Below are 11,095 nucleotides of genomic sequence, written 5' to 3'. Positions count from 1 at the left end.
ATTTCTTTCCAATACTATACAGAGAAATTGTTCTATAACAATTAATTTTAACTAGCACTAAATTTGAAAATAATTGTTAGCTCCACTTCTAGGAGGAATATCACATTGAGTTTTTGTAAAACCTGGCATTTAGCACTCTTCATGCTAGACTGTATGACATATTATCAAGCAGCTCAACCTCAGCTGTGCATAAAGTGGGTTTCTTTTCCTGTGGATTTTGGCAAGGTCAAATTCTGTCTGTAAGGTTTGTTTCTTCTATTCATGAGACACAACACTGCTGCTGTATAAATTGTTTACTATATAACCCTCTGAACTGACTATAAAAGTAATTGTATACTGGGCAACCAAATATAATTTTTGAAAAAAATAAATACAGAATGGGCCCTGGAGGGATAAAACTTTAGTGGACTATACCCAGGATGTTTTGAATGACGGAGACTGGGGATGTAGCGGACATCTGTTGTTTTTGCCTGATTAGTATCCACTCTCTGGTCTTCTCATAACAACAACTTGATTTTCTTTGGGGAACTATCTTACTCAGTTCTGACTCAAATCCAAGTCAGACCTTCCAAACCTTTTTAATGTGCATTTTCCCTGGGGATTTTTTGGGGAAACTGTTGGAAAACGAAAGCGGTCGTTCTGCTGGGGTGGCTGAACTAGGTGGATGAAAGCCTGGCCATCATTCTACGACATGTGGAGACCATTCTGAGAAAGAAGTCAACACAGAGGCAAGCTGAACCAAGAGATGGAAAGAGAAAGGTTTCTGACATCAATGGATGCACTGGTTCATCCATGCTTGAAGCCAGTTCACATGTTGGCTAAAATTCCTTTGTGCTTAAGCCAGATAAAGTTGGGTTTCTCTACTTGATGATTGAATTCTATTTCATGTAAGATTTCATGGGGGTGACTATGGTGATTCCAGATAATTTACCGATTTTAGAGCAAGTAGCTTTGGGTTCTAGGTAACGATGGAAACATCAGTGTTCATCAGCCTAATTCTGGAAAATATCCTGCCTCATTAACTGTGAAATTCTTTGTACTGGAGTGGGCTTAGAGACAGTGTCAGATATCCAGACACAGAAGGTAGGTTTCAGTTTCTGTGGCAAGGGTAAAGGCCCTCTATTCCCCAAACTACCTCATCTATTCATTAGTCTTTGCACTTTAAAATTATTTGGACCTTCATAATTTAAGAAAATATTCAATGTGCAGAGATAGTGCACTGACTTAAATCATACATGACTAATAGGATGTCAACTACCTTACTATTTGTAATACTTTTTCATGTGTATTATCTGCACAAGCCCACACCATAACCTGGTGAGGGGAGTCTTACCTACGTTTCATGGGTTAGGCAACTAAGAAGTCAAATGATTTCTTCAAGTTTACGTTGCTAATAAAATTCATTTTCTGACTATTTAAGACTCCTCCTCCCCACCCTCACCCCCCATTATAAGAAACCTGACACAAGCATGGCTACTGGGATTAGAGGAGAAGCTTTGGGCAATGAATTCTTGGTTTTGTAAGAAATTGATGCCTCGAAATGAGGAAAGCTCTTAGAAAGCAAGGCTGAGTATTGCAAAGACAGCATTATCAATTTCCTAAACTTACCAGGACCAGCCATGACCCAAATGGATTTCTTAGGGTGAGGATTTAGGATATGTGGGGTTAGAATTTAAATGCCTATATAAGTTCTCTTTTAGACGGCTATCAAGCCATCCTTCAGCTTTCAAGATAATTATTATACTTCTTAACAGTCATGTGAAATCTTTCTCTTTACATTTTCTAGACTCTAGAGTTGAGAAATTTTGTCCTTTACAATGCCCTTTAATAACTGTAGAAATAGGAAAAATCAAATCATTTTTGTTTGTTGAAATTTTATGAGCTTCTCAGAGACAATTTTTTGATGTGTACTCCACTCCAAAATCAGGATCTGCTTGTGACAGGGAAGGAACATAATGGCAACAGCGTTGTGCCTTTTATGTAGGATGATTATAATAATTAGTGCCAGTCAACAGAGACAGCTCTCCTGGGGGAGAAGCTCTTGGAGATTCTGTTGCCTGAGAATTTGTACTAGCAAATTTAGGTCTCTGTAAAATGAAATGCACCTGTGTTGGGTATATGCAGGTATTTTCACATCGATCATAGTATGGTAGCTACTGTTACTCCATCTGCAGCATATGCCCCGTGTAGTTTTCCTCAATTAGACAAAGTTGGAACACAAGGGAGAGATAATAGTGAATGAAAATGTGTCTTCCACATTTCCTTTCAGGTAACATTTAGGTATTTTGCAGTATTACTTTGATGATCGTGTACAGTATAACTTCTGAGAGACTTGAAAATGATCCATTTGTGGCTCATAATAAATTTGGGTGAAATTTTGCTGTCATTCTTCCCAATAGAATGAAGTTAAGAATATGCTTGAAAATGTGCAGGTAGTTTGAAAAGCAGGAAATAAGTTTCCTGTTTAGATAGAAACTTATGATGAGGTTGGGAATTTGAATAGGTCAGTGGGAAAGGTGTGGTATCATTTTATATCTATTTAGTCTCATGTTAAGCTCCATTTTAAATCTTTGTAAGATGGCTCATTGATCTGCAGTGGGGTTGAATGGGAGTTATTTTATATATATATAAGAAAAAAAAGACCTAAAATAAAATTCGGAGTTTTAGAAGCAGCAAATCAGAATTTGAGACCCATTATGGCAATCATTAGCTGGGTAAACAGGGCCAAAATAGGTTATTCTTTGAGGACCAACCTTTATATCTACAAACCGAGGGGGATACAAATAGATGATCTTTCAAATTCCTTCCAACGTGAGTATCTATATTTCTATGAGTAAAAGAAGGAAGAGGCAACTTGTCAATCATAGTTTATAAAGGACCTATAGGAATAGAGTGCAAGACCAGAGGAATGAGTGATTTTTTTTCTTTCATTGTTATTGAGGAAGCATTTGGGAGATTTTAACTCCCACACTGTGTTTTTAATAGATGAGCTAGATGTATGTATGTATGTATTTATAAAAAGTCATGATGATGTCTTAAATCACCAATAAACGAACTACGTTTAAAGGTTAATAATAATGACCTAATTTTACTGAGTGCTTAGTGTATTCCAGACCTGTCTAGGTGCTTTGCTGCATTATCACATTTACTATCACAACAAATCTATGAGATAAAAAAAAAAATTTTTTTTTTTGCAGTACGCGGGTTTCTCACTGTTGTGGCCTCTCCCATTGCGGAGCACAGGCTCCGGACGTGCAGGCTCAGCGGCCATGGCTCACGGGCCCAGCCGCTCCGCGGCATGTGGCATCTTCCCAGACCGGGGCACGAACCCGTGTCCCCTGCATCGGCAGGCAGACTCTCAACCACTGTGCCACCAGGGAAGCCCAAGATACAGCAACTATTAATGCCCCCATGGACTTGGACAAAAATATGAAAGAAAAAGTGATCATGACTCTCTCCTACCCCTTGCCTTGTTAGGAGGAAGATCTTTTTGTTTCTTTGTTTTTTGTTTCGTTTAGGCATCATCTAGCTTAAAATGCAAACAAAACCAAAAACAAGAAAGGTGGTAGACTGACTCATATTAAAGGACTTTTCTCCTGGACAAGATGACTTAGTTTATACTCAGGTGCAATAGAAACTTCAAACCCATAGCCATGGTAGATAAAATATAAAAAGATAAAACATAACTGATGAGTCAAGCAGATACCTCCAGGGATTAGAAACAGAACAGAATCACAGAGAGTTGAATAGGCAGAAGCTACAGGCTTGTTGGGATCCGAGTCCAAAAAATTAGGTGAGAAGCCAGCTCGTTCAGGGAAAATAACATAAAAAGAGCTCTTTGTGAGACTACAGACAAAACCAGTTTCACTGATGAAAGTCAGGGGTTGAATGACTCCCACTGCCCTGATTTGAGTTTCCCACCTCATCATAACTGAGGAATAAGAAATGGTGACTCAAAAAGTTGTCAACCTGTTGCCTGGGGCTGCAGCTTGATAGGCAGTCATGGACCTGCCTATCACCCTGCAACTAGGCACTAATTACAACGCTTCCCTCTCCACCCCCAGCAGCCAGATCTAAGATATTTCATACACTTTTGTGGAAAAGGAAATCTATAATGCTATTATAAGATAAAATTGCAAAACTGACTTAGAGGACCATGTGAGTAGAGAAAAAGAGACAGAGGTAAAATTAAGCCAAAAAATATAAAAGACAAATGACAATAACTTAAATTTAAGATGAATCTTCACTCCAGATTTCAAAATGCATAAATATATCCAGTAAGAATTACTAATAAAATGAACAACTAGTAATGGAATTTATTCCAGATGAAAGTAATTTTATAGAAAATATGGCCAAATATTTCAAATAAGTATGTTTAGAAAACTCACAAAGGTAAATATTAATTTTACTTAGATAAAAAAGACAAAACAGGCATATATACACATATATACATATATACACATATGGGAAAGGATAATAACTTCGACTTCATTGAATTATTCTGCATGGAGAAATAGGAACTATAAACAAATTAAAAGAAGAACAACAAAAAACCACAGATGGGAGAAGATATTTGTAATACATTGAGAGAAAAAAATAGTATTCCCAACATATAAACAACTTCTAAAATTTTTTTTAAATGACGAACACCTTGATAGAAAATAAACATTTATATAAACAGATATCTTATAAAAGAGGGGAAGGAAATGCCAGTAAACATTACCAAGGTTCAGCCTTATGGGGATCAGGGAAATTTGAAATAAAACAACAATAAAGTATCATTTTGACTAAATTCTGTCAGAAACTTGAAAACATGACTATATTAATTATCGTTGAAGATGTGGAGAACTGAGGACTCTCAAACATTGCTGTTGCCTGTGTAAATAAGTCCATTCCTTTTGTAGAGCAGCATTTAGAAGAGTTGAAAATCTGCATATGCTAAATCCCCACAACTTCACTTTGTAGAGAAATTCTTGCACAATTATAAGGACCCATAACAACCTTGGCAGCTGTAGCATCAATAGTAACAGTAGCACCTACAGTTGGAAGTAAAATAAATCTGTGCTTTTCAAATTTTCATTCACATACAAACTATAAGGTCTCCTTTTAAAGTGTCTATTCTAATACAGTGGTCTAGGGTGAGCCTTGATAATCTACGTTCCTCACAAGCTCCCAGCTGATGCGGATGCTGATGCTGTTTATCCCTGGACTGTACTTTGATGATAGGTCACATTTGAGGGCCTAGACATGTGGGGCACGGTTCTAAAACTCATTAGATCAATGAGAATACTCATTGCAGCAAGTTTTATAATACAGAAAAGATGGAAATAACTTCTATGCACATCACCAGAGGAAAGAATAATTTTTAGTTTATGAATACAGTGAAATGTGATCCAGTACTTAAGATGACTAAATTGTTGAAGGAAATGAACAAGTTGTAGAATGAACATACCATTTATGGTTGAAAAGTACACAAAGCAATGCTATGTGTTATTTGTTAATATAGACATAGACAACAGTAGCTTATAAAATTTCATAGGGATAACAATCCCTGTATTTAGATAGTGGTTAGTGCTGAGGGGAGGTGGGGAATATGAGGAAAAGATGGGAACAGGGAGAGTTAGACAGGGGGCTTTGTACCTTTAATGCCTTATTTTTTGAAAAAAAATTTGAAGCAATTATTATAGATTATTACATGAGCTTAAGGTATTCATTAAATTAATCTTTAAATGTTTCTGTATGTTTATTTCTAAAGAAAGTAGAAGAAAGGATCAAAGGTAAGAAGGGAGGGGTTTCTGATGAAAGAAGGCCAGTCAGGGCTGGAGATTCCAACCAGGAAAGGGGAGGTTTGGTGGAAGTTATTTCTGGGGTGAGCAGGGTTTGAGGAAAAACATGAGGAAAGATAAATTTTTAAAGTTTCCCTTCCGTGTTACACAATGTCACACCTTACCTCAGTAAATACTTAGAGCAGAGACACCCACAGATGAAAAATATGATATAATTTATGTCTATCAAAAGTTTATCAGACCTAAAATATCTAAAGATTCAGACTGTAAAATTATTTTCTATAGAATAAACAAAAAGATTTTCTGTGGCATGAACAAAAACTTTTCACAATTTTCAAGTATAGTAGCTCTAGTAGATTGAAGCTGAAAATTTTTTAAAAGTGCTACTTTTACATATTTAATGGAGAAGTTGAGAATAATTAACCTCCAGTGGTTATATAAGCTGAAGATCTGTAAAGATTAAAACAGTCATGTTTAATACATTTTGTTCCTAGTTGACACAAAAGGCAGTAACCATGGCTTCTCACAAACTTCTCTTAGCCCTCCAATCAAAGATTAGACCCCACGTGGCACGTCTTACTGTCTGATGGGTGTTCAGAAGGTTCTAGGCAACCCAGTTAATATTAATGTGTACAATCTATAAATATATATGAGAGGTTTTTTCCTTTTGTATACTGTTCTTGCTATATTGATCTTAGCTTTTTTAAACTCTAATCTTTATCTAGAACAGACACGTGTGTGTGTACCTTACATTTACAAGCCCTTTATGTACCTTCCTCTCATTTAGTTGATCCCTAAAAACTGTTATAAGGTAGTATATTACTTGATCATTGCACCAGAATTTCAGTGACACCAAGTCTCAATACTAGTCATAGAATGATCGTTGAGTGTAATTGTGAAGCTAGAGCAGGTCTGAACATGGACATATCTGAGGTATGAGTATATTAAGGTTCTCCAGAGAAAAAGAACCAATAGAAGCTATGTATATATAATACATATGTATGTATATAGATCATTATTATGATTTTAGAGACTCACATGATTTTAGAGGATGAGAAGTCCCACAAGGAAAGTGGGGGTTCTAATTTAGTCTTAGTCCAATGGAGGAGAAAATGAGATGAGATACTCCAGCTCAAGCACTGAGGCAGGACAAAGGGGTGAATTCCTCCTTTCTCTGCCTTTTGTTCTAATCAGGCCCTCAAGGTACCCACCTATACTGGGGAGGGCAATCTATTTTACTGAGTCTACTGATTCAAATGCTAATCTTATCCACAAACACCCTCACAGATACATCCAGATGTAATGTTTAATCAGGGCACCCCACAGCCAGTCAAATTGACACAAAAAATAATGATTACAGTGAGTATTCTAGGTCCTACCACGTGCCAGTGAAGTGGAGAGGGAATCAGCAGAGTCGAGAAATGAGGAATATAAATAGGAGAGTAGTGAGAAGCAATGCACTTGGAAAAGAACCACAAATAAGAACATTACATTGCTAATTTTTTAAAACTAAATATGTAATTGGGATTAGCCTAGATAAAATTTTGAAGAATGCAAAGATTGTCTTCACTATCCTTCTAGCTCAGTTAACTGTTTTTTTCTTAATTCCTTCCAACACCTATTCCAGACAACCAAAGCTCTGAATTATTTCTGACCACCTAGTGGCTTCTTCCTACTCTCCACGTCCCCACCCAGGGGATATTTCATTCAGGTTTCCCTTTTAATTTATGAACCATATTCTTGAATTTTCCTTGAAAATGCCCCATAACGAATAACAAATAAGATATCTTTTAAAAAAAAATTGTTCCAGAGCCCTCCCCAACACCTGATTGATTCTGACACCCAAATCCAATGTGGAGGAGTTCTCCCCACCACCAAGCAATGTTCTGACAACAGCTGGATGTCCTACAATTCAACTCAATTCTAACGCCATCTACCCAGAGATAGCATCAGATCCCTCAGGTTAAGGGCTCAGTCCAAGACTGCCCCCACTTCAGTTGCCAGTCACAAGTCCAGGTTGTTACCTGTGCTTCTGACCAACTGGCTATAAATCAAAGGTTCACACGACCCCTTCCTTGGGTTCTATTAATTTGCTTGAGTGGCTCACAGAACTCAGGAAACCTGTTTATTCACTGGATTACTCATTTATTACAAAGCATATGAAAGGATATGAATCAACAACCAGATAGAGATATGCAGGGTGAGGTCCTGAACACAGGGGCTTCTGTCCAGTGGAGTTTAGGGTGCAGCATGGTGGCACGTTGGGAGCATTCTGGTTCCCAAAACTGAAAGCTCCCCCGACCCCTTCCTTTGGGCCTTTTATGGCGGCTTCATTACATAGGCATGATTGACTTGACCTCCACCCCTCTTGCCTCCCAGGAAATCAGTGAGTGGAATTGAAAGTTACAGCTTCTATTTTATGGTTGATTCCTATTTATGATTGGCTTCCCCTCCCTCTCATCTTTCAGGGATCTCCAAAAGTCACCTCATAACATAAAATCAGTTTTGGTGGAAAAGGGCTTCCTATTATAACATGGCACCTATCTCACCTTATGGCTCTGAAGTGATTTCAGGAACTGAGGACAAGAGACCAGATATTATGACAAAAACGATCTCATTGCTCTTATTGCTCAGGACATTCCAAGGTTTTTGGGAACTGAGAGTCAAGAACTTTGGATGAAGTCAAATGTATATGACAAATATATATTTGATTATCTGAATGACCAAATATATATTTTTCATAATTCACAATATTGCACTGATTATGAGCACAAGCAAACCAATGGACCAGCAAGGCCAAGTGCAATGTCTTGCTGGCTAGCGCTCACTAGAACTTGGGCCAAGTGCTTCATCTCTTGAAACTCAGAGTAGTTGCCTCATTTTTAAAACAATCCTATGATGCTATTGAATGCTAATCTGTATATGGAGTACAAGCATTTTATATTTAATCATTATGACAACCTATGAGATAGGTAGTTACTATCTACACTGTAAGGTAAGGAAACTGATGCTTAGAAAAATCAAAGTAACTTATCCAAGGTCACAGAACTTGTAAATGGCAGAGCTGTCTGAATCCAAACCCTGTCCTCTTAACTTTCCCATTCTTTACTGTCTGCATTTCTCTATTCCACAAGGAAAAATGTTTTTTAACATGTTTTCACGAATCAATATGACTAAGGGAAGTTAAAAGAGATTATCTTCAAATAATTTGGGGAAATATGGATTTAAAGAAAATTAAACTAAGAGACTTCTCAAATCCTTTACTATGGTAATATATATTGTTTACACCAGGAAGAAAATATTATGCATGGTATTCCCAAACTCATTTTGACCGTAGAATCTTTTTTTCTGAAAATCACATGGGGCTTGTGTTCTATGAAATGCACTTTATGAATCACTACACTGGAAAATTCCTACAGTTTGGTCTAGCCTTCCATTCTACACTCTGAGTTTCAGTGTTAGTGGGCCAAAGAAGCTGACCCTGTCCCACTTCTCAGATGACAATTGCATTTTAGTAAGCAAGCAAAAACTAAATATGTATATCAGTAGAAAGAACAAGGCCCCAAAATTCTAGGATGGGTAGGATTTACGATGTTCTTAAAATCGTTGTAATTCAGTTCATGAAGTTACTTCGTCTGTTTTTTTTTTTTTTTTTTCTCAAAGAGAAGTTGCTAGCATTGTATCTAGCTTTTACAATCATCTTCTACAATCATTGTATATTTTGAGTGGCTGTTTTTCTCCCGTTTGGCTATTTTTCTTTCAAATAGAGTAGAGATGATGGCATGCCAGTAGTCTTTGCAAAAAGTTCTGTACTTGTGGGTTTTTTTGGTCAGTTCATTCATATAGGTGATAATCATAGAATTCACACATATTGAGTTTACCTAAGCAAGTAAAATGGGTTGTAAGTAATAAATTTATCTTATTTAAGCTCTTTTATTTATTTATTTTTACCCTCCTAAGCTTAAGTTTCATTCACTGTACAGTTGATTGGAATCTTTTTGGAAATTTTCATTTTCTACCAAACAAAAGTCCTGATTAATTACATCATTGGGCTTTTTAGGTCTTTTTCCTCAATGGAGTAAATTTCCAAAGTCTTTATCAAGGACTCATGATTTTCCCTGATTTTTCAACTCCAGTCTCCCTCTGTCATTCTCAAATTACTTTCCTCAATTCACTTTCTCATACTGTATGTTTGAGTTAAACTTAGTTATTTGTTCTTTGTCACGGAAAGACAATGACATCTAATCACTCTTAAAAAATAAATTTCCACCTTAAATTACAGCTATTTTGTATAGTGGTCATATATTCTAATAAACTAGGTTCATTGATGGTAGAAACCATACTTATTTATCTATGCAACTTCTATAACTCCTAGTAAGACTATAATGAATGTATTAGATGCTATATAAATAGTTTTGCATGTATTATGCATAATATGAAAAGTCTGTAAATTTTGTATGCCTTTGTTAGATGTGGCTATTTCATGGTACCATAAAGACTCAAAGGATTAGAAAATGTTTATTTTTTATTTGTTAGAATTGGTAAATGACTCTAGTAAAACTAGAAATCTTTTAAAATTATCTCGACAACTCTTTACTATGTTGACTGTCTGATAAAAGAAATCATGTTATGCAAAAGTATTCATAATGGTTCTGGGAGGTATTCCTAACACACAATTAAGCATTTTAATGGGTCCCATCTGCTAACCTAGGTTATTAATGGTTTTCTGATATCTTGTTTTACATTGGTACTTTTTAGTTTGTCTATTAGCAATTTCACACCTACTTGAAGTTATATGTACTTGAGCTATCCAAAGCTAGACTTTAATTAAACAGAATGGCAAAAAAGAGATTTCATTGTTGCAATTTGTTAATGTTTTATGAAAAGGCCTAGTTTTTTCTAATACATGAAATTCATTTCTTAAAGAATATTCCCTGGGTAGAGAAAAATAAAATGTAAACTTGTGTCTTTTGAATACTTGCCAGGTAACATTCAGCCTACAATATATGCCTTCCAGAACTAATTAAGGAGCTACATTATTATCTATACAAACAGGATAAAAGCTTTGTGTAAGCATACATTCAATGTGTGGAAATTCCGTCTGGACCAGCTGTCAATTTCTGGACTCCCTTTTTTCCCTTGAAGACTATTCGTAAAATGGAGATAAACATATTCCCTGCCTGCAGTATAAGTGTACCTGCAAGTGTTTAATGCATCAGAGCATTCAGGAGATTATTTTAATGGATTTTTACCAAATCATGTCTTAACAGTCAGTTGAAATACATTTAAGTTACCACTTTCACCTATGT

This window comes from Delphinus delphis, chromosome 4 (genome assembly GCF_949987515.2).
Source record: "Delphinus delphis chromosome 4, mDelDel1.2, whole genome shotgun sequence".
NCBI lineage: Eukaryota > Metazoa > Chordata > Mammalia > Artiodactyla > Delphinidae > Delphinus > Delphinus delphis.
The sequence above is the reverse complement of the archived record's forward strand: the minus strand, read 5'-3'. Positions refer to the sequence as shown.